General features: G+C 35.7%; 1 protein-coding gene and 1 long non-coding RNA gene across 4 annotated transcripts in view; one reads left to right on the top strand and one right to left on the bottom strand.

Annotated features, from left to right (window-relative positions):
• LOC125655750 (uncharacterized) overlaps nt 1-19,248 on the bottom strand; it is a 32,637-nt gene extending 13,389 nt beyond the window's left edge. The window contains exons 1-2 of one of the 3 annotated variants that reach the window (XM_056149368.1): nt 16,984-19,248; nt 5,913-6,020 (exon numbers count right to left, since the gene is read on the bottom strand). The gene's annotated coding sequence lies outside the window, so the exon portion shown is untranslated. Of the gene's footprint in view, nt 1-5,912; nt 6,021-11,393; nt 11,560-16,983 lie in introns of those variants that run through there. The other 2 variants (XM_056149375.1, XM_048886217.2) reach the window with 2 other exon arrangements.
• LOC130050184 (uncharacterized) lies at nt 11,095-18,979 on the top strand. The gene is made up of 2 exons (XR_008798602.1): nt 11,095-11,243; nt 11,396-18,979. It is a non-coding gene; the product is annotated as an uncharacterized LOC130050184 (long non-coding RNA).
• Nucleotides 19,249-25,640: the final 6,392 nt, after the last annotated feature.

Below are 25,640 nucleotides of genomic sequence, written 5' to 3' on the forward strand. Positions count from 1 at the left end.
CGCAATGAATGAGATATCAAATGCATTTAACACTGAAACGCGATTTTGAAGAATTTCGTCCTTTGAGAGGGAAATTAAAATAATTGTATAAAACACAAATCAATCAAAATATTCTTGCATTAGTGTGAAATTGCATTATCTTCTTGATATTTTGAGGTTGAAGACAGAAATCAAAGTTGATATTCTAAGATGCAAAGCAATGATTTGTTCACATTTTCCACTTGTATAATTTATAACATATTCTAATGTTTTAAGGAATCAAACCATACTCATTTTAGATTACATGTAAATGTAATATTTTAGATCATCTCAAATCATCTTTATTCTTCAATTCATTTTACGGACAAGCCTCCAATTTTCCTTATGAACCTTTCATACACTGAACAGAAATACTTTTTGAACAGGGAACCAATCTGCCCTTTACAGTTAAAGTATCAAGAGCCTGTGTGCCAATCTTGTTTTGTCAATATAAATTTCACAATGCATTGATAAGTGTTGAAAAATGCTTGATGTTCTTATACTTTTGAAATCTGTTTGAAAATTATATATAAAGCATACAATGGCAGATCACTCTCTATATATAAACCATACAACGGCAGATCACTCTATATATATAAAGCACACAACGGAGGATCACTCTATATATATATATAAACCATGCAGGTTGCATCACTCTATTTATGTGGAGGTTCACGTCGAATCATGGCCGAAAGAAAATAATTCCAGAAACTTTGCATGTTTTATGGGACTTTCCTTATGAGGTAGGCTCTCCAATTTTTTGTGAGATGTAAATTCAAGTATTGTGTTTGAAATGTTGTGAGTAAAAACCATGAAAGAAGGATTTAAATATTATTTTGAATTTTTGTTGTAGAGGTGGGTGATTTTGGCTTTTGACCAGCTGATTTTGCACGTGTTTGACTTCGATGTAAACAAACTCTCACGCCTTGCTGGATGGGTATGTATTTTTTGGTATGAAAATGCTCATTAAGAACTGTACTACATGATGTGAAAGTACAACTTCTGAAAAGTTTACTTTAAGGAAGCAGGGTCAGGTCAAAGGTGAGTAATTTTGGTAAGAACATATAGGCAAAATTAATAGAGTGGTGCAACCTGCATCGAGGCAATCCGGGAGATAAATGTTTACATATACACGTGTTTGGTGTACGTTTTAAAATCGAGATGGGGAGTCTGGGTAATTACATAGACATATTTGAAAGAAACAATGGATGCCACGTGGCGAGAAGAGAAATTAGCAGTTTTATTAGAAAAGGTAGATAGGGGTAGGGTCAATGGGTTGGGGTGTAATTTTTATGATGATAACTTGGCTACAAACAGACGGGGTAGGGGGAATATCTATGGCAGAGTTAAAATAACATTTCCAGAGGGTACACGTAAAGTTTTATTGGCACACAGGCTCATGTACATGTTTCATACAAATGCATTACACATTCCGCATAATAAACATGTATCACACATATGTCACAACAGTCTTTGCATTAATCCACTTCATTTAAGTTTAGAAGCACCACACATAAATAACGAAAGGCAAACATGTACACATTTAGTACCTAAAGTCTGTCTGAAGCACCCGGGATATCCAGATTGTCGTTTTGAAAGTTAAATCGAGGCAAGTCAAATTTCACTCGACACTATTTTTTCCCCTGCTTACTGTAGGAGTGTTCATTACTTGTTCTTGGGCTACACTGTGGTATGGGGGATCACTCATGTCCTTCAGATACCCTGTTTGAGTCTCGGTCCCTCACTGGAAATATAGATCGAATTTTTCTCTCACAAGGACTTGTCTCCTGGTACGATAAGTCTTAGATCTTTTCCTCTGTTTGCTGTGTTCGTACAACTCTTGCTTTCTTTTCAGTTGCCACGTAAGACGAGTGCCTTCAGGAATTGATGAACCGAGTGCAGCACATTTGAGGGCAGTCGATTTTCCGGGTCCATGGTTCATCCGGTGTATAGAGGAGAAGATATGAGGCTCAAAGTTCCGAGAACAGGTAACATTCTTTGGGTTGGATTTTGAATACCCGCGATGTAGTCCCTCAGACTTCTGAGTGTTGGTCCCATATCTGGTGGCTATGAGTGTTGTCCGGCTGAATCGGAAGTTTATGAGCTGGCGTATGGTTTCCTCATCGTCATCAGTCGGGTTAAGTGTTCTGGCATGGGTTGGGAGGTAGTCTTTGGCCCAGTGTCTTTCGGGTGTGTCGCCGCAGACGAGAAAGTTTTCGGCACAGGTCTTGCCACATCTTCCCGAGTAGCAGTGTATTATGTCATCCGTGGCATAACTCAGGGTGATGACCAGCTTTCCTGCGTCACCTCGGAACTTCTTGACTGCTACGTCGTATTCTGCGGTGCATCTCTTCATGAAGTCCACCGAGAATTTTCTTTTGACGGCCAGTTTTTGGGCAGCTGTACGTCCAGGAAACATCCCCTCGCTGAACTTGGCATTGTCAACTTCTTTTTTCTGGGACTGGCCTAGGTGACGGGTGTCCCTCAAGGATTCTACCGCTTGACCAGACTCGGCCATGGCCCTCTCGACGCCCCGGAAAGCAGCACTATCCCCGTCTGTGGTGAAGTGGCTGATTAGTGTAGGCTCTTGATCGTTGAGAAATTCCCGGCAGAATTCCTCTCTTGCCTTGTCCTCCCTCCCTATGGGATCCTGTAGTTGTAGGTTGGCTGTGCGTTTTCCAGGGTGTTCCGGGCATGGGATTTCCTGTGATCTTCTCTTGCAGAGCTTGTTTTTGGTGATGCAGCCAATAATTTTTTTCTCTTCCGTTACACTTTCAGACATGGTATATGTTGCCTGGGTTGCTGGCTGAAAAGGATTTCTGTCTCGAGACCAGTACAGAGGATTATCGTACCGCCCATCACCTCCACAAGTATTGGTGTCTCCCATGGAAACCCACAGTTCTCGATGAGGTCTTTGAGGTGAGCCCTTTCTCTTCGTAAGTCCTCCTGAACCATTTCCACAATCATGGGCCCAACCTTGTTTGCATTTTGTTGTAAACAATTGGCTGAGGGTGTTGGACAATTGAGGGCATGGAAAATTTCTGCAGTCCAGTTCCCATGATGGGATTGTCCAGGAGGGCTACCCACACAGATAGGTTTGGCTTTGCTGGCTTGGGTCCACGTTTTCCGGTGTCGACTTCCTCGTAGAGTTTGGTACTCTGGCTGTGGTAAGTACAGTACTTGCTTTTTAGGCGCTCTACCCAGCAGACTCCCTTTTGTTGTTCAGCTGGGTAGTCAAATTGAAGGTTGGTTGAACAGTTTGGGCTCTCTAGTTTGTGCTGGTGGTAAGCTAAGTTGAACATTTCACACAGTTTTCCCATGTGAAAAAGTCTATGTGCTCTTCTCGTTGTCGGGGATGCAGGGAGTTTTGGTCTCATCACAGGTGCCCCTTGGCCGCAGTTGCATGATGGTGCTTAAAGGCTGCCTACTGTCTGCATGGTCTTGTAATATGCATGCTCCCGTTTTACTGACTTCCTCCAGAGTCTGTTTCCTGGTGTATTTAATCTCTTTCCCCTTCTCTCCCATCCTCCATGGGCCGACCCCCTGCGGCGGCCATCTTTTACTCTGAAATATCCACTTTTTGCCTTACTTTTTCCCTTCATTTTTACCAATTTTTGACTGTAATGCTAGTTTTGTCTTTCTCTTTCTGTTATCTGAAGTCTAATGATTGAGTTTGATGTTTGGATGCTTAACATCTCCCAAATTGACAATATGTATTATCTTGTTTCTACAGGACCCCCCTTGACATCTCAACTTGACCATGTCCAGAAAATCAGAATGCCTTGCTGGATGCAGTGAGTAATGTTCTCCATCTTCTCATTACAATTCAAAATAAGATAATTCTACATGATACCAACTATATTTCAAAGGAATTGAACAACACACTAATTAAATTAGATAAGTTTAATCAAGAACATCATCACATTTCAATTGCAATTTTACACATCAAATCTCAGTAAAATATAAGTATACCACACAAAATCACCAACAATTTTCCTATATACAAGGTAAGGCCTTCCACAACAATATAAAAAAATCACTGTCATCCATTACAAACAAATAGGTGAAAAATCAAAATTTCACACACACACACATTTTCTATCAGAATTGCTCAAAATGGACTCAATTTCATCCAAACACACCTCATTTACCCAAGGCCTGTTTCACTTCATAAAGATCAGAAATCCAAAAAATGAATGTACAGTCACAAACACATATCATTCAACTTCATTTTTATGAAGTTTATTGAAATTTAAAGAAACCATATTTTTATTGCAGGTTGCATCACTTTATTTATGTGGAGGTTCACGTCGAATCATGACCGAAAGAAAATAATACCTGGAACTTTGCATGTTTTATGGGACTTTCCTTATGAGGTAGGCTCTCCAGTTTTTTGTGAGATGTAAATTCAAGTATTGTGTTTGAAATGTTGTGAGTAAAAACCATGAAAGAAGGATTTAAATATTTTTTTGAATTTTTGTTGTAGAGGTGGGTGATTTTGGCTTTTGACCAGCTGATTTTGCACGTGTTTGACTTCGATGTAAACAAACTCTCACGCCTTGCTGGATGGGTATGTATTTTTTGGTATGAAAATGCTCACTAAGAACTGTACTACATGATGTGAACGTACAACTTCTGAAAAGTTTACTTTAAGGAACAGGGTCAGGTCAAAGGTGAGTAATTTTGGTAAGAACATATAGGCAAAATTAATAGAGTGGTGCAACCTACAACGGCAGATCACTCTATATATATAAAACACACAACGGCAGATCACTCTATATATAGGAAAGAGAGATGATGTTCGTATTGGAAACATTATTTCTATTTTCTTGAAAAAAAAGAAGATATTTAACTTAAAGTCAAATTGAAAGAGTTGAGTCTCATTTGATGTCACATTCCAAATAAAATGAATTAAAATGAAACTTAAATTTCTTTAAAACTTTAAATGCTTGCGATTGACATGATTATTAATGTATATATATATATATATATATATTCTTTAGCAATGGCGGATCCAGCGCAGGGTGTATTCCCTCACAATATTTGAAATAGAAACATATCCAAAAACAGTAAAATAATTGTCCCATTTTTGCAGAATTCAGTATTTTAGGGAATATTGTTCCTTAGGCCCCACAATTGAAGGTCTCACGACAGCCCCTAAACACCCAGCTTTTTACTGCTTCCTCCCTCGTTCAGAAATTTCTTAATTAGCCACTCTTTAGATAGTTATAGGGAATAAAAGTATATGTATCGACCATTGTACACTTAGCGTGTCACTTCCCTTATAAAATCAAAAAATACATAAGATCCATTGAATAGGGATTAAATTTAAATACTTTTTAATAAAATATACACTACGGGAAAATGAGAAAAAGCAAAATGTATAATATAGTGAACGGGGCTGATATCCTATTTACAAGTTGCTATCGGTAACTCGTCGAAACAATTTTAGTTACTGACTGGCAGCATCCGAAACCTCATAGCGCATCCACAACCTACACACAATCGTTATATTGATAAAAAAAAATCTGAAGGAAGAAATCTAATGACAAATATTTCCATGAATTCGATCCCTTTAGCCCAATGTAACCCTCTGACTCTCTTCCTAAATTACTGACGTAGAAATGTAAAGCTGTTAAACAACATGTATTTATACAATGTAGAGCTCCTCGATATTTCTATTTCATTTTCCAATACATGTTTATGCTGCACGCTTCATGATAACTTTCTGCTAAAGAATATATAGAGTGCATGTATGTGCCCAGTGTACGAAATTTATATGCTTCTTTTCGGTCCCTATTCCAATCTTCCTGGCTTAAACAGAATTTTCAAAACTATCTACAACCTATAATCTACAGCCTATATCCAATGATATGCAAAAATCGTTTTGTTACCTGATTTGAGGTTCGACTGATGCACAAACGATAGCAACAGTGGTGGAGTCAGCGCTAGCACGCAGGGCCCGCACTCCCTCTATGCCGTCATAATCAGACCATTTTAACCTAGCAGAAAAAATAAAATAGATCGTAAAAACGATTCTAAAAAGTCATTTGTACGATTCAGTAATTCGTAGAGACAGTTTGACATATAAAAAAAATTAAAATGTCATTTCTACAATTTAAAGAACTGTTTATACAATCTAGTAAATCGTCGAAACTATTCAAAAAGTCGTCTCTACGATTTAGTAAATCGTATGAACAACTTTTTAAAATCACTAATGCACTTTACAAAATCGTAGAAACGACTTTTTAGGTCACCAGGTCTGCATTCGTCGTGCGCTACCAATTCTTCTTGATATCTACTCTTTCAATTATTTTCAAATTTGATACGAAGCATCTTTGGGACAAGGGCGGCCTGCAATGTTAATCTCAGGATTTCTTCAACAGTGAGGCCTTAGGTGCAGGGCAAAAACTGTCAAAAAAATTACTAATATTCAAAATTCCTCTCTACAACTTTGCATCTGTAAGAAAAACTAAACACATAGTGATGTAGAGCAGAAAGGCCTCTACGAAATTTGTACATTTCATGATCTCCGGGGTAGAGGTTTTTACTCCAGGGCGTGTTCAAACTGGGAATATAGTGTTGATGTGTAAAACATGTAAAGAATATCTTATCTAATGCTATTGATACTAAATTGAACCTAGATAAACATTTAGAAGGAGTAGACAGGTTGTTTTTTTTTACCTTCATTGCAATTTTCAATATCCCAGGGGTGAGGTTTTGGTTCCAGTGTGGGACAAGATTACCAAAGAGGTTATCGTCTTTATCATTTGAAGACTTCTTTAAGTTTACTGATACGGTATAAAAACTGAATGCATATTTAGGAAAAGCGGAAAAGGATGGATAAATATTGTGAATTTCACAACCCCAAGTTTTTTAATCTAGAACAGGGCCAAATTATATCTTATATATTGTGCAAAGTCTTTCATCATATAGGGACTTTCGGGAACATATGTGTTTTAAGAGCACATCTTCCTTTTTACTGCTGCTGAATATAAGAATTTAGCCTAGATAAAATCATTATAGATTCCATAGTCCTTGGGGCTAGAGATACTTTTAACTATTACTCAGGTGACCGATAAGGCCTGTTCGTCTCTTGTTATAATGATTTAATAATATACACTTTAATAAATCGAAAAATCGACGTTTTAAATCGTTTATATACGATTTACGTAATCATATAAACCATTTTTATCAATCGTACAATCTACATTTTAAATCATAGAAATGACTATTAATCGCTTCTACTCTTTAATAAATCGTAAAAACGATTTTATAAAATCGTGGAGTTGATTTCAGTTTTGAAAAGATTTAAAAAGTTGTTTCTACGATTTATCAAATTAACGAAACCAATTTTTATAAATTGTAGAAACTATTTTATTTTTTACTACTAAATTAGGATGATACGATTTCCCTGGCAAACCCCTCACAAAACTGATCTGTTTTTAAGTAATATGTCCAAATCACTAAATCATATACATCTTATTTTGTCAGAACTCCACCAGGACACCCCCAGCCTTTTCCGGTCCTGGACTGAAAGCCTCAAGACACCCCGGGAACGCAGTCTTTTACTTACTGCCTCCCAACCCCAATCATTCAGAAATTTCGGGAATTATCACTCAACAATGATATACTCGAATTTTCTTTGTAATTTACATGTCTAGGAATCGCTAGATCTATTCTAGAGATATACAGCAATAGGTTATTTCCAAAGGTGACCAATGTCGGTTGTATACTAGTATTTTAAGAAATAAAGTATTCGCTTTCGTTGATGTTGCAAGATAACCTTCTCGATCTCGAAATGTTGTTTTCAAATACTAGTATAAAAGCCGAGGCGTTAACCGAGACTTTCATATTTCAATCAACATTCGAGACCGAGGAGGGGAGGGAAGTCAAACCCATGACCTCATGGCTACGAAGTGAACGCTACCCTTACCAAAATGTAAAGTTTGCTGCAAATTTGCCGCAAGTTTGCTGCAAGTTTGCGGCAAACAAATCAGTGTGCCAGAGCTGTTTGCCAGAAGTGTGCAGCTAATGCCGCTAGCGGCATACAGTGTGCCACTAGCAGCACACAGTGTGCCACTAGTGGCACAGTGTGCCAGAAGTGCGCCACAACTTTTCCTAAATGAAACAGTGTGCCAGAAGTGCACCATAACTTTTTCTTTGGTATTCATAATCAAAACTGTGTGCCAGAAGTGCACCACAACTTTTTCTTTAGTATTCAGAATCAAAACTGTTTGCCAGAAGTGCACCACAATTTTTTCTTTGGTATTCAGAATCGTGTGCCGGAAGTTCACAACTTTTTCCTTAAAATTTTAGAACTGAAACAGCAAGGGCACCAAAGTTCACGACTTTTCTTGAATATTTAGAATAAAAGAGCCATTTCAATATATCCATCACAACATTTTCTATAATAGAACATATATGCAACATTTCTTGCATACCCCTTCCATCTTCTTGTCTTATTAATGGGAATTAGCGGTCATTTTGTCACCAAATATTGAATTCAATGAAAGTTGCCCTATAATAGTTATTATATATTAAAGTAATAATTACACTTGTATTTAATTATTTCAAACACCTTTTAACCTCTAAATGAATATGTGATTTTGGTGATTGAATATTATTGTCTTGCAAGACAGTATAATTATTCTTTAGTTACCTTTGCATGCTGTCAGCAAAATGTAAATGCTGTTTTTGTTTTTATTTGAGAAATGATTTGATTTGGGTGCAGTGAATACATCTTCCGTATATATTTCTTTACATTAAAAGCGGTTATCTAACGTAGTTTTATTAGGATCAATTCTCTTGTTTTTGTACATAATAAAAAATAAATGTTCTTATTAGTCATCAATATGTATTTCAATATCATCTCGAGATTTTGAAAAAAAGAAAATGGTTGTCATCACTTTCACAGCTAATGCCCCTTTAAAATAAGATGTAAGTGCACAGTTATCTGAATTTTAATCTAATTAGAGAAAAAAAAGTGAAGAAAAAATATCTATATCTAAATCAATGGAGAGAGAGAGAGAGGGGGGGGGGAGAGAGAGATTTCTTTTCTTTTCTTGATTTACATGTATATCTGAACATTGATTACAATTCAGATACTGGATTTGTGAGTTGAAATTAATCAAATGAGAGTGGTAAAAATTCACCTTTATATCGTATAATTTATCCAGGTACGTTATTCTGGTGTGTGGAATGCTAATTGATACTAAGTTAGAATAATCTAAGCTGTATACCAAAGTAGGTCTTCATGGAGCTTTACGGTTCTATGCATCGCAAATAGAGATCGGGTTCAATGCGTCGGGTGTGGGATTCACTCAATATTATATGCTGAGCGCGAAAGTTGATATCAACAGACGCCATGATGTTATACCGGTAAACATCTTGAACATGAATCGAGAACAGGAGTTGATGCAGATATTCTGAGGAGAATCTTCCAATCATTGAGTAAGTGATTTACTGTGTATCTTATAGTTATAAACTCTGTAATATATTGTTCAAAACGAAACTGACTGTAATGATTTCATGTTTTTCAATGTTGCAAGAGGCCTACAGAAACGGTGATCTAGAAACTTAACTATGGCTGATACACAATTAGCTAGCAGTGGGTGATCTAGAAACTGTTGCTGATCATGTGACCCACAGAGGGTATATATACAGCTGCAGCCAGTCAGTAAGGTTCTTTTTAAGCCAAGCGGAGGAAGGAGAAGCATTATAACGGTTAGTTTGGTCAGGTGGATTGCCTAATATTGGAGGCTTGCCACAGGTGGATTGCCTTATATAAATATTGGAGGCTTGCCACACTTCTTTGTTATATAGGACCATTTGTTTGGAGTCTGACCACAGTAGTGGCTAGCATTTTAGAGGTTGACCTCCTGGAGGTTCGCCTATTTATTTGTCATTCTTCCTCGGTTAGGGAAGGTGTAGTGCTTCAGAGGTTAGCAGTTCACTGTCCGTCCTGCATAAGGCATTAACACAGTAACTGCTGCTTCTGGAGTTGGACCACCTTTATTCGGCTAGGGCTTACCTCTTAGATAGTTGTTACTGCCTGAATAAGGCATATCTCTATCTAGAGGTGTATAAACTCATAAAGTAGTAATATAGGCCGACCAAGCGTGATTTCCCCCTAAGTAAGGGAAGGGTCTTATTTGTATATATTTGCAGACCAGTAGTTATATATTTAAATCACTGTAGAGAGGAAAGCTGTATCATTTTGTTCAATCATTTTTACAGAGGAAAATTATTTACTTGTTGAATTAATTCAAAACCCCAGATCCTGGAATCAACCGGGTACGAACCCCCTTGACACGTTACACTGACCATCGCTCATTGTATGTTGTAGCGTCAAATCTTAAGTCAGTGTTTACGTTTATAAATTTACATTCTTCATTCAATTCTTTGAAATTATATGGAATTTATTTATTTTTTTTTTCCTTTGTATGAAAATAGATTATACTCCTTCTAGTTGCATTATCGTAGCCATCGCGGATTTTTTTCTTCTTATACATTTGGACAGGACCATATAGGCACTTTAAAAAAAATGGAGAGAGAGGGGAAAAGGCCGAAAAACAAACAAATAATTAGGCCTATTTCCGTAATAATTATGCAATTTTTTGTTTACTTTCTACTCGGGTTATATTTGCAAAACTGAATAGTTTATTCAGTAAATGGTGTTTTTTAATGAATGGTTGATTATTTTTTTTATTCAAATGCTTATGATTTGAACCCAGATGTCCAGTTAGAAAAGTTAAACTGCATTATGATCAGGGATGTGACCTCCAGAATCTCAATTTTGTCACTCCATCAATGCATATACGTTATTAAAATGGATTGAAGATCTTGTCTTGGCAATAAAGTTAATTTGTACGTAAAGTCTGGTCAGCATGATATTAACAGTTGTACATCAAATATTGCATTTATTAGCCCAATGGGCTATAAAGCAACATTGATTATTTCTCGGCTTTGAAAATCGGTGGCCCCAGGTGTCGGGCGACGGTAATTACATGTACACACCCCTGAATGATTCCTCCTATGTTAGACGCCTTGCAAACCTGTATATAGGACGGCCAATGGTATCTCGTAATTATTTACAATTTTATATCTTTTTCAGAATATATTTCATGATAGTCGTGAAGATACAGAAGTTGTGATGGTGTGTTGATAGGCTGTCTTCAACTTGCCATATCTGAGAGTTCCAACATGCAGGCCTGGATTAATGTGTATAAATCACTAATGAAGTTAATTAGTGTTATTTAGTTTTAAAAAAAGAATGACATTTCAATTTATACACACTTGCCAAGTGAATCTGATGACACTGCTACATGTATTTGTGAGTAAAGGCACTCTGTCTTAACCGAAAAACTACTTACAGTTTATCACAACAAATGGATGGGACAGTAGAGTTGTTGCGGACAATATGTGATTGTGATGACCAAGTACTGAACAAGTGGAAGATTAGAAGGTCCAGAATTCAATCATGTTTTTGATTCTAAGGCGCAGACAGCATGGAGATAGTCCTATTATTCTCCCATTCATCTATGATGGAGAAACTTGTGTAAATGTTTACAGTGTTCTCCCTAATAAGGGCCCACAAGTCTATTAATTTATCAGAATATAAAGTCCTTCACAGTACTCAGAAGTACTGACTTTAAAATTCATGTAGATTGTCTCCAGATTTTTCTGAGGAAAAGTGCATAGTTCACATGTGTGAATTTTGAATATATTTCATTCTTGTCTGCAAATGTTGCTGAAACCTGTTATTGATACACATAGTCATGTTATGCAAATGATAGACCTCCTTTTTAATTACATGTCCTTAAGATCATGTCAACTCCTTTGTCTTAATTGTATATACAATTCTAGCATTTATAGCATCATTTGTATAGCACTTGCTAGTTTAATAAGGATTTTATTTTTTAAAAACTTTCATTTGACATGATTGATCTAAAACGGCCAAAATTCACAAATCTATTTAAATCACAACCTGACCTTAGGCCAGAAAAGTGCCACAGTGGGTTGATATTTTTCTCTTCGATCTTGAAAGAAATTCTTTATGCAGCAGTTTCCAAATAAAATGTACTCTCATGGCCAGGGTGGGACTTCACCGAGAACCTTTTAACATTGCACAATGCAATATTTGTGGATTAGAAGCTGTTGCAGTTTCTTTAAGTTTTCTCTCACATCTTGTTATAATTATATTTTTGGTCGGGTTGCACAATGTGCAAACAGTTTATAAAATGCTGAATGACTGTTGGGCAAGCGACAATAGCGTCCCTGTAATAGTACCTACTTTGTGTAATCAACTCCTTTCACACCTCTCACTTGATGTTCCTCAAACTTTGTACAGTTGTTAGGGATACATCGAAGATGTGCGTGTACCTTTTTGAAAGTGATCAGACATTTTTTGAAAAATTTACATGTAGTTAAACTTCCTCATTTTTTAAGCATTTCTTTAATCGACAGTATCTATTTTGTGTAATCAACTCCTCGTATACCTCTAATTTGACATTCCTCAAACTGTGTACAGTTGTTATGAATACATTGAAGATGTGCATATGTGTTTTTGAAAGTGATCAGACATTTTAAAAAAAAAATGTACATCTAGTTGAACTTAGTCATTTTAAAGCATTTCTTGAATAGATGGTAACTATTTTGTGTAATCAAATCCTCATGCACCTCTAACTTGACATTCCTTAAAATTTGTACAGTTGTTATGAACACATTGAAGATGTGCATGTGTCTTTTTGAAAATGATTAGACTTTTTTTTTTTTTTAATTACGTGTAGTTGAACTTGTTATTTTTTTATGCATTTCTTGAATAGATGGTACCTATTTTGTGTGATCAACTCGTGCACATCTAAATTGATATTCCTCAAACTTTGTACAGTAGTTATGGACACATTGAAGATGTGCATGTGTCTTTTTGAAAGTGATCAGACTTTTTTCAAAAAAATTACATTTAGTTGAACTTTGTCATTTTTATAAAGCATTTCCTGAATAGTTGGTACCTATTTTTTGTAATCAACTCCTCTTACAGCATTTATTTGACATTCTTCAGACCTTGAACAGCTGTTATGGAAGCATTGTAAATGTGCATGTGTCTTTTCGGAAGTGATCAGGCATTCTTTGAAAAATTTACATGTGCATAGTGAAGTTGAACTTAGTCATTTTTTAAGCATGGTACTTTATGTAACCAACTCATCTTTTACTTAACATTTTCCAAACCCTGTACATTATAGATGTTATAAAAACATTGAAGATTTACATCTAACATTTTAAAAATGTTTCTCTCTTTTTTTTTCTTTTTTTGTTGTTGTCATTTTTCCAGTATGTTTCTACTGTTGTTCCTATGATAGATAACATATTTACAAGAACCTGGTCATTTCTGTTTTTGAATCTCTCTTTTTTTTAATTAGTATTTTTGAATATGTTAATTACTTGATATGTCATTGTTCTTGAAATTATATTAATTGAATTATTATTGTGTTTTTGTTTTGTAATATGACAGTTTATATAGGATCCCTTAATTTCAAGCAGATAGTGCCAAAAGTGTGCCGCAAGTTTGCCGCAAACTGTGTGCCAGAAGTGTGCAGCAAGAGCGTGCCGCAAGTTTGCCGCAAACTGTGTGCCAGAGGAAAAATTTGCATACGAAAAGTATACTTGCGGCAAATATGCCGCACACTGTGTGCCAGAAGTGTGCAGCAAGTGTGTGCCGCAAGTTTGCTGCAAACTGTGTGCCAGAGGAAAAATTTGCATACGAAAAGTATACTTGCGGCAAATATGCCGCACACTGTGCCAGAAGTGTGCAGCAAGTGTGTGCTGCAACTGTGCCACAAACTGTGTGCCAGAGGAAAAATTTGCATACGAAAAGTATACTTGCGGCAAATGTGCCGCAACTAGTTGCGGCAAACTTGCCGCAAATGCGCTGCAAATTTGCAGCAACTGTGTGCCAGAGGGCTTATATTTTGGTAAGGGTATACTACTGGGCATCCACAACCGGCGATACCAATGTTATATATAGCTTCTTCCCTCTAACTGTTGCGTAAATAACAGCTAGGTATCTGAATTTTAATCATTAAATAAATAGAAAAATATAGATGTTATATAAGACAGCAATACCCACACGCAAGAGTTTGTCTTTAAATATTATCTCCTTCGTGCTTGTGTAACTAGTCATAATAGTCATTTCATAATTTGATTGACTTAGCATAAAATGCTCAGGTAAGGATATGACCTCTGGGAGGAATACATTACTGCTACATGTACATCGCCGAAATATATATTCTTAATGCACATATAAAGAGGTATTGATCATTCCAATCAGCAAGTGCGTCTGGGTCATCCCCAACCCCTCATTCTACAATACGAAACTTTTGGAATGTGACGGAACGACCGATTATATTTGACGTTTATATACCACGGTCACGTGATAATAACTAATTGTAGGGCAAAGTTGACATCGATACAAATGGAGTTTACGGACCGTAAAGAGCTACATGTATGTTCAGTCCTACGATGAAGATCCAAGTCACTATTGGTGCTTAGTACCTGGGTGTAAATTAGATGGAAGGGAAAAGGCGCATTTAGACGCGTATCATTGGATGCAAGGCGTGAAGTTTTACCGATATCCTCAAGATGTTCTCTAGATTTATTTCCCTCGCCAACTCACACAATTTGATCAAATGCATTTTCCTATAAAATGGTTGTAGTGATTCCTTTTTTTAAAAGATAGCATTTAAATGCAGGGATTTGATAGCAATTGAAATATAACATGTTTGTTTACTTAATTGTTATTGTAATCCGAAAGTGACATGCCCTACAAATTACGTTCAACGCGCAATAAAAGTCAGAGTGGATCCGTATCCTGAGAGTATCACTCAAATATCTTCAAAACAGACGAGATCCTCACCGGTACCATATACATTCTAACTGCATATGACAATTAAGATGCATTGAGTATTCTGTTTGGCAAGTACCCTGGGGTAATCCAAAACCCCATTTCATAATTGTTGAAATATATTTAAAACAAATTGAGGTCCTGACCCCAAAACCATTGATAGTCTTGCTGCACATGAGCAGTGTGATGAGTAAGTGCCCTATGATCATCCCAAGCCAAACCCAATTTGAGTTTAGAATTGTTAAAATGGTTCAGCACGTATTTACACTTGGCACCAAGTTTTTCTTCTTCGTTTTCCCACCCCATTTGCCCCTCAGTGTGAAAAAGAAAATTCCGAAAACCTATTGCACATCTAAAGGACACCACCATTCATCTACAAAAAGATGATTTCGCTACTGCATAAAATGTAAGAGGAATTCTGGGAATCAGGTTTTTCTATAGAATAACGTCATTTTCAACCTGGCCCTAATATGATGGGTTTTTTGGATGATCCTGGAGTACCTGCAATTACTCATCAGAACAATCAATGCATCTTGATATGTGCAGTCAATTTCTAGAGAATGAACAGAAAGGGCCGGAGAAAATGAGTGTGTTGTAGTAACTCAGCATCCAAGCTATTATCCAGACCGGGCTTAAATTTATTAGGACCCTACACTCTTATTGAAACCCTAGATCAATTAATTATTGTAGATTAAGAGTGTTTCGTCGGCGTTTTGGATATCAATGTTCATTCACACAGGCCTGCCTCATCATTGCCAATGAAATTAAATGGTAAATTGTCCTGTACATGCTTCAGCTTTCAGTCATAACAAGATCACGATGTTCTTGTGTTTACCATCAGCTTAAATAGGGCCCGAATAAATTTGATGACATGTCTGGATGATAGGGTGCTAAGCTATTACAACACAACAGTTTTGAAAATGTGCAAGATTCCTATTTGTCAATATAAAACAAGGGGCGTGCCAATTATGTTCAAAATGTGAGGATATCAGAAGTGAGAGATACGTTACTTTCACCCGACTCTACGATTGAACGATTTGTTATGTTCAGGTTCATGGTAGATACGTTAAATAATCTTTCATTTCAATGGTCTTATGAACTCTTGTGCCCTTTACTTTGAAAATTAGATTGGAGATATCGTCGAAATAAGTGTATTACCTTTCAGAATCAAAAGACACCATATTGATGTCAGGTGATATTGAGGCAAATGAGCAGAAAGACAAAACAAAAGCTTTGCACTTAAATTTACATCAGAAGTAATGCATTACTTTTAATTTAACGGACACACGATCCCATTCCTTGTGTTACAGTATATGCCTTTGAAATAGAAACGTTAAATTTCATACATTTCCGTATAATGGGCAATTGATCATGAGTAGCAAGCGACCTAAAATCTTCTCATTTAAATGATAATACTGTCAGAGTACAATCTCCGACATGATTTTAGGTCTCTGGGGGTCACTTAGTTTGAACTATAGTAATTGACATATGATAAAATTTTAAAGAAAAACATATAGCATTTTAATTTTCTCTCTGTATTTGAGATTTGTATGGTATTTAAGTATTGATGTACACATGTACAAGCAAATCTTTATTTCCGCACGTAATCGAAAAATCGAATACTTTTCTCTTGGCCTTAATATATTGCATATGCCAGGACAGATTTAAAGCCTATCCGGTTTATCACGTATCTTGTCTGGACTTAGTTATCTGACGCAACGTATCCCATCAAAGAAAGCAACAGAATTATAAAAGAGCGCCGCTAACAACTCTTTATATTTCGGTATTTTCAAAATCAAATTTGTCACGTAGGGCTCACAGTAGATGTGCTTTTTCCTCCTGGGCATTAGAGCCCACATCTCTGGTATATCCAGGGGTCCGTGTTTGCCCTTCTCTTCATTTTGTAAATTTTGATCACTCTACACTTTTACATATATTTCATCTTGCATTCTTTATAGGATTTATAAAATTGATTACTCATCGTTCCTTTTCTTTTCTAAATCATGTATATATATAAATCATTTCGTTTTTTGTCAATCACTTGCTTTAAATTAAAGACTTACGTACTAAACTCCTCATAGAACTTATCTCCCAAACATGTTGTTTACTTTCGTTATTTCAGAGTTGAAAAACAGTAACAGCCTAGCACTAACAAAACCGCTCAGTACAGTCTAGGCAACTCTCGGAAGTATTGATTTCTACCCCTGCGCGCATGACCCAAATGACGCATTTGTTTACAAACACAATAACGAAAACACAGTATGCAATCAGCTGACCGCCTGAGCCGGGTTGAAAATAGTTAATGCAATGTTACTGTTGATTGATTGCTTTGGCGCTTTGGTAAATAAAATAGGTTAAATAAAACTTTTGTTTATTTTGGAACTTTGTCAAATAGATATAAATGGGTATAGAATGATTTGTAAAACTTCAGTCACAGTGCTGAGCTGAGCTGTACATTGCATTGCAAAACTCTGCACTGGAATTTTAAGATTTTACCTTTTAAATCTATAAATGAAAAGAAAGTTAAAGCAACAAGAAAACGGTCAGATATTGACATAATATGCGGGGATTATTTTCCACCTGAAGGACACTGTGCCATTTTGATTTGTGGAGAGCAATTAGATGATGAGTTGATCAAGTCATATTTATATTTTGGGGGATCAAGACATACAGGAGTCTACATGGTGTCTGGGATCAAGCCCATTTATTATTTCATATGTTATCTCTGAAAATGATGTTATTAGTGATATTAAAAGATGCGACACATTTGTCTGTAATTGTTGGATCCAATGATGCAATACATGTAGGGGAGGAATGGATACATCATCTATGAGAGTTTTGCATGACTTATATCTTCTCAAACGGAAAGGTGCAAAGTTTGAGGTTATCCTTGCACAAGACAGTAAAGATGAGAGGAATGTAACTAAAATCAAACAAACTGCGGATGTTCCACTCGGCAGATTCGGGCATTCTCTTACAAAATTACATGATCAGTCAGCAATATTACATGGGGGAATTACACTGCCCTTTCGTGAAGCAGCAGGACTTGCATCCCCATTTCAAGAAACATGTGATGATGGAAAATTCTATTTACTTAATTTAGACTCATTGAGCTGGTCCATAATTAATGTTCCAGATGTCCATAGCAGAGCATTTTATACTGCTACATATGATCAAAAAATGAAATGTATATACATAATTGGAGGAGTGACATATCAGGAATGTACCCCAAGGTCACGCCTGCCAGTTCATGATGTACTGGTTTTGAGAATCCCTGATAAAAACAACATCACTTTGGACAGGATCATATTTCAGTCACCACCCAATATTGAAAACCTTGGGCTGTCATATCACAGTGACATATCAGGAATGTACCCCAATGTCACGCCTGCCAGTTCATGATGTACTGGTTTTGAGAATCCCTGATAAAAATAACATCACTTCTAGAAGATGGTAAAGTGATAATTGTGGGAGGTTTTACACAAATAGGACAGTTTCAAGCAGATGAACAACCTTCAAATCATTTGAAATAACAATCCTGAAAAGTTCCAAGACTTCAACCTCGTATGGTTTCAACGGATATGATTTTTTATTACACTTTAATCCACAAACCCTGCAAATGTGCACCAAATTTACCAAATGTGCATCCATATTTATTACAACTAGGCGCAGGCTAAACAAAGAAATACACAATATTCACAATGCACAATTCTGAACACAGCATGCAGCAATACGAGCGTGAGCTGAGTGATTTACAAATGGCTGACAAAATGTCCGACAAGACCTTGTTCAACCGCTTGGGTTAAGTAAACATGACCCTAAATTCTGAATAAAGACTCTCGACATGTCAACAATGAAACGAAAGTAGAGTATTCATTTTATTCATACCAAAATATCTCTTTCTTGTACATAAATCAGCTTTTTATTTATGAATTTTCAAAGTTAGCATGTCATCTTAAGTCCAAGAAGCAATCCTAAACACACTACTACTTCAAAAACTAATATTTACCGAATGTTCACCATTTCTTCTTCACGAACTAGCTACGTGACGGGAAATTCAATTCCAACCACTGCGCATGTTCACCAGGTATTCCCATGTTCTATATTTAAGTTGAAAGGGAACAGATATAGCGATCCAATCATAATACGGGATTTAGTGCAGTGAAATCCCGTTCCGACTTTGGATTTTACGCAATATGCTTACCTCATTATGCAAGCGCAAAAGTTGCATAGTGTTTTGTTAGTGCAGCTCCAACGAAATAGCTACGGTTTGTATGGAAGCTCGGAAGCGAAATTATGGTAAAAGATTTAAACTAGGAGTCAACAGAAGAAAGAAGAATGATAAAACGTTTCCTTTCAAAATTATCAACAAAATGGTTAAGACTTTCCTTATCAATATCCATCATGCTCAATTGACCAAAATCAAGTGATACTGATCGCCAAAAAATTGGAATGTGCTTCCCACTAGTTATAATTACAACAGTGAGTCTTGAATCTTTAAAGAGTCATCTTGCCTCCTACGTGAGCAGTATCACATTGCTTTCGTGAAAAGTGAAGATAAGGAACAGTGATCCATCTCATAACTCCTATAAGTAATACAAAGTAGATAGTTGGGCAAACACGGACCCCTGGACACACCAGAGGTGGGATCTCTCACCATCTTGGAAAACAGCGCTTGGTTTTATGCACATACTCTTAACGTGGCAGAGTAATCAGCTGATCGATGACGACCACTATGCAAAAGGAGACGAAGATAAGAAACTTAACATACTTCGCATCCATTTTTGAGGTTTTGAACTGTTACATATTAAATGGATATAAGCTTTGTTTTCTGGTACATGTTTGTTCAAATGAATGACCATATGAAAGGTGAAGATAACGAACAGTGATCAATCTCATAACTCCCATAAGGAATACAAAATAAAGAGTTGAGCAAACAAGGACCCCTGCACATATCAGAGGTGGGATCAAGTGCCTAGGAAGAGTAAACATTCCCTGTCGACCGGTCAGACCCACCGTGAGCCCTGTATCTTGATCAGGTAAACGGAGTTATCCGTAGTCAAAATCAGTGTGCTAAGAACGGTGTAACAATCGATATGAAACAGGTCAGACAACATTTGACCTAATGATAGGTCGCATTGGCAAACTAATAATTATAACGAGAATAATATTTTGAGAAAATAGATAAAATGTGAAAATTGGAAAGGTCATATGAATATATTTGAAATTATAAATGATTTTGGAAAATCATGAATACCTTATATTCTGCACTTGAGTTCACCATCTCTCTCTCTCTCTCTCTCTCTCTCTCTCTCTCTCTCTCTCTCTCTGTGTGTGTGTGTGTGTGTGTGTGTGTGTGTGTGTGTGTGTGGATATAATTCAAATGAAAAGAGTTTGCAAATACTGTCTTTTTACACATTATCATTCAGTAACGAACCTATTGCTGACCACGTGACTGTTTTATTAGCATACCATGTGCAATTTATCCAATCTTTTGATATGTGCATACCTAAGTATGCTTTGGTGTTTTACACATGATTAGACACAATGGATTTAGTCTGATACGTCCTTATTCCTCCATGTACAATCGATGAACTCTATGTCTAAACTTACCAACGTCTCTGTGTTCTTTTTAACCAAGTGTGGAGAATTCTTTAATCTGAGATGAAATAATTTACATTGCACACGTTATCATATAATACCGATATAGATACATTGACCATGCAAGTTTGGAAACAAAAAAGTACTGATTACTAGTACATATTTTTTGTATTTTGAAGGGCAGACTTTTATGATCATCGTACTTTGTTTTTTGAATGACCGCTTTTCTGCTGGACATTCAATTAACGCCCGAAGGGCGTTATAGTAGATTTGATCACGTACCAACTTCATGTCATATCCCAATAACATTCAAAAATGATATTTTGTTTCTTATATTTATATTTTCTATTTTGATTTGTGTTCTTACCGAGCTTCCATGATTATGTAGCAGATGACCAAAATAACGATCGTAGAACACAAAATATAGTTCGTAAGAGTTTTAGCGAATTAAAAATTAGGAACAATATCAAAGAGAATATAAGGTATAGATATTTAATTGAAAATGCTAAAAAAGACGAAACATGTGTAAAAATAAAGGTAATCTAGAGCGTAAAGTTAACTGAAATGACAAGAAGAGCGGAGTAAACTCCATACGTGGTGTGATTTGGTCGCGATCAGCGATGGAGAAACTGGCGTCGGTCTAGCTTACTAAGTTGAAAACGCAATTGTTGATCACAGATTTCAATAGAAATTCAAAGGATCTTAGAGAATTGATGGTGGATATGATGGGTCAAGTTAACGTTAAGCTCTTAGTCAGGTTTTTGGAAAGAAACAACGGTATGTTCATCGTTAGGACTCGCGGTTGTAGCCATGCAGGAGACGATTCAAGACACTAGGACAGATTTAGACCAAGTGCAGGTAGGTTGCGTCTTTTATTTACCTTCAGTGTGTGTAAAATAAAATAAAAACGAACTGACGGAGTTTTTGTTCAATTGAGAGATTTTCGTTGTAGGATTTTAATGAAGACTTGCACCGGTACCCTGACATGAACATATAAATTTTTCGAGCCTCGAAACCAGCCTCGCTTATAATCATGCCGAGTCATAGCCGTGATGGAAGTTGCCAGGAAACAACAGGTTAACTTATCATCATGAAGTAAATACATGTAGGCTTATAACTCTGCCTACATGTTTTCGCTTCCAATATCATAGAACTTTATTTTATAAATTCGCCATGCAGAAGTTGCAGACGATATTTAAAACTGTATAAAATGAAACAATAGAACGATATATGTTTAATGTTTCTATTTTATGAATTGATGAAATTCTTGTTTACTTACAAAATAAACTGTATAAATATCCTGCTGCGTTTATTTCTGTTATGATGTCATTGCAGTGGCGGATCTAGGGTTTACCTAAGGGTGTGTGTGAAAGTCAAGTATTAGCCAAAATGCTTAGCCATTTTGGGTGCCAATCTGGGATTTTACTCACAATATTTCTATTATTTAAATTTGTGGCGAGAGGGGGGGGGGGTCTCAATCCCCCACTGCATTGCATAAGCAAGAAGCCAGGTGAAAATAAAGGAACTGACTTTTGAAGCGGTGATTGTATTCATACGCAAGAACAAACTGATCACATGACGAAATTCATGTCACACGAAATTGAACATCAATTTCATTAGTACTGTTATATAAGGAAGTGCATTGGCAAATGTAAATATTTATAAAACAATGGTTACATGTAGTATGATTGGTTTCATTTCAAGCACCTTTGTACATGAATGACCTCTGATAACATGTCTACCTGCACGTGTCATATATGATATATTATTGGTAATTCAAATTGTTGAATCTAAATGTCTGATTACTTCATCTATGTTAATCCCCAGTGTTTTTGAAATTAATCAAATAATATATGTGATACTTGGTTTCCATATTTAAACATTTTTTTCGATCATGTATAGACAGGGAAAACCATGATCTATTTTTACGACGTGGCGTAAGTCTACCACGGTGAGTCATCGTCAGGTGTTTTGCTGTATAGTACGAATCGTTCTATTAACATTTTGGTCAAACTTTTTAATTGCTTGTCTTTACTTCAGTTTAATTTTATCTAGGTGAAGATATAATATCGATTGTAAACGATAGTTGGTAAAATGGGTAGTAAAAACCGGGCCGGGTCACCTTCGAAATCCGAATTTTTTTTAGTTTTCTTCGTTACTTTATTTTCGTTTGATGTGAAACTTCTTAATCTTAATCTGGATGATACATTGGGTCTTCGCTACAAAAAATTACGCCATAAGTTTGCTTCACTGTGAAAATATCAACGATTGTTTATTTCAGGTTGGTAAAATGGGTAGCGAGAAAAAATACACTTTTCTGTGATTACAACTGATATATGTTACACAACAATGAAACTTAAATATTAGGACAATTTATCACCAAAATGCTATAGTACCTGTTATGTGAGTCTTATATATTTGATATTTACGATTTATTACATGTAAAACCCGGGTCAAAAGGAAACCGGACACGGCTAACCCATGGCCGAATATTAAAATTCCGAATAAACTGAAGGTGTTAGCTGTAACTTTTATCTTCGACGCATCCTGAACGTAATTCAGCTTCCCATCAATTACTGATTATGAATGGATATCACTTTGATCTCAAAATTACAGTTAATTAATTAAAAACAGTAGCAACTAAATCGGAATAAATAGCGCCGGCCCGGGTCAACTGCATCCGGTTTCCTCTTGGCCTGGGTTTGGAAAAATTGCCGATAAGTAAAATAAAAGGCATTGAAATGGTCAAATAATGCATTGAGTATCAAATTCAACTCTCTATGAATTAAAAAAAATGCAAGGTTTTCGGCAGTAGGTGCATAGTTTACAGAAAATATGCAATAATGTGTGTTCTGGTCTCGCTTCCCAATTTACCAACCAGATTTTATACAATCATTGCATTCTTTATCTGTAGGTAATATTATGTGCTAAATTTTGTACCGAAGACTAAATGTATCATTAAGAATAAATTCTGTAAGTTTAAAAACAAGCAAAGATATATCAACGAAGAAAACTAAAGAAATCGGTTTACGAAGGTTTTTACTACCCATTTTACCAACTATCATTGTAAACATTATTCTATGAAAAATGCTGAAGGCAATTCAAGATTAAAGGGACTGGTTCACGATTTGTGAACAAAATATTTTTTTTATTTTTGATGTTAAACATTAAAAGTATAACTCATTTAATGTTTACAACCAAAATTTTGACCTTCTGGATGCAAGAATAAAAGCTATAGTTTAGCCTTAAATCTTTGTTATGTAAACCAAGACTCGAGTTCTTTTATGTATACAAACAAACAAGTCAAATATTGATTTTGTAATATAAAGCATCTTAATTTTGCATGGTAACGGGTGGTTTCGTACCGATTACTTATTCGCACCTAGTGGATTCGCACCAAGTGGTTTCCTCGCAATTTCAGTGCAGGTAACATAAGGTAGAAGATTGGCTTATAGTCGAGTGGTTTCGCCCCGATTTACCTGCGCAGAATCTAGTTATAGGTACAACACCGTGTAGGTACGCGGGGGAATTGGTGTAGTTACCGATGTCTGACATCGGTGAAGTGTAAAAAATATTCCTGTTTACTTTATCTTTTGCAAAAAATCTAAACTGTGGTCTGTCATTTCATTCAATTTTACCGGCAGTAAATGCCTCTTGAAAGTACGTTTGTTATGAAATGTATATCAATGATATTTTTTTATGAGTGCTAATTTTTCAAAAAATTAAATTCTTCATTTTGTGATTTATATAACTATATCTAAGATTAATAAAATCACATAATAGACACACTAATTTTATCTACATAATGCCAATTCTGTTTCATATCATAATTTTTACTTACTGATTTTCCACAATGAATGCAACTTGCAATGACAAAAATTGTTGGTATAATGATAAAAATGGACATAGTTTGGACGTCGGTAAATTAATATACTGTATAGTATTCATTATTTCAATTAAATTGCTCATCGTTAAAAGAGAGTATGCTCTGATGAATCGTCCCGACCACTGTTACCGTATATAAACATCCAAAAATTGTTGGTATAATGATAAAAATGAACATACTTAGGGCGTCGGTAAATTAATATATAGCAGTCATTAATTTCAATTCAATTGCTCATCGTTAAAGGAGAGTATGCACTGATCAATTATGTTCCGACCACTGTTGCTATATACTCAATGGGGGCGAAACCACTCAGGACAAATCCACTTAGGGCGTACAGGTAAAGGTGCGAATCCACTAGGTGCGAATAAGTAATCGGGACACATTAGGTGATACATTTTACCCGAAGAATCTAGAATGAGCTTCTGTGATAATGTATAACCTTAATTTTTATGGGAAATCTTTTAAACTTATTAGATAGTAGATTTTGATCAATAAAAGTGAAATACAAAATTTTGGTGAAAATCATGAATAAGTCCCTTTAAAATAAAATTTTTTTTGAGAAACAAGTTTAGAAAACTATGTATGTGAGCTTAAATGCTTAGCATATACCTGCATAAGTGTTGCTAATTACCTTATTGTCAAAACAATTATTGCAAGACATTGTGTACTTCTATGCTTATGATTTTTACCTAACTAGCTCAAACTGTCGTGATTGTTTAACCATATCTTATTATGTATAAGATAATATGGGTAACACCTATATAAGCCTTCTCCCAGGATACAATGTAGAAGGTCACTACATGTACATTATACATATTATAAATACAATTAGTTGCAATAATCAAAGTAATAGAGATATTAAGAAGGTATATAGTTATTGCTTGTTTACATATGTAACATCAGTAGTAATAATAAAGTATAATTGCATATTGATTTAGAGAAATTAGAGGGAAACAAAAAATAATGAAATATAAAGAATTTAAAAAAGAAGAAAAAGAGGAAAAAAGGTTCCGGTTTGTAAATAGTTTAAGTATTTTACATTCAAACTGACTTTAATATTCTTGGTTTTTTATCTACGTATGCACACATTGAAACAGCTTAGTATTGATATTATAACTTTTTATAGAGATCCCAAACAAAAGTAAATTCAATGAGACTGGAGCATTAAGTTGAAATAGACACAAGTAGAATATCACGTTGTTCAGTACAATATGGACATTCATGATAAGAATG

This window comes from Ostrea edulis, chromosome 1 (assembly GCF_947568905.1).
Source record: "Ostrea edulis chromosome 1, xbOstEdul1.1, whole genome shotgun sequence".
Taxonomy (NCBI): domain Eukaryota; kingdom Metazoa; phylum Mollusca; class Bivalvia; order Ostreida; family Ostreidae; genus Ostrea; species Ostrea edulis.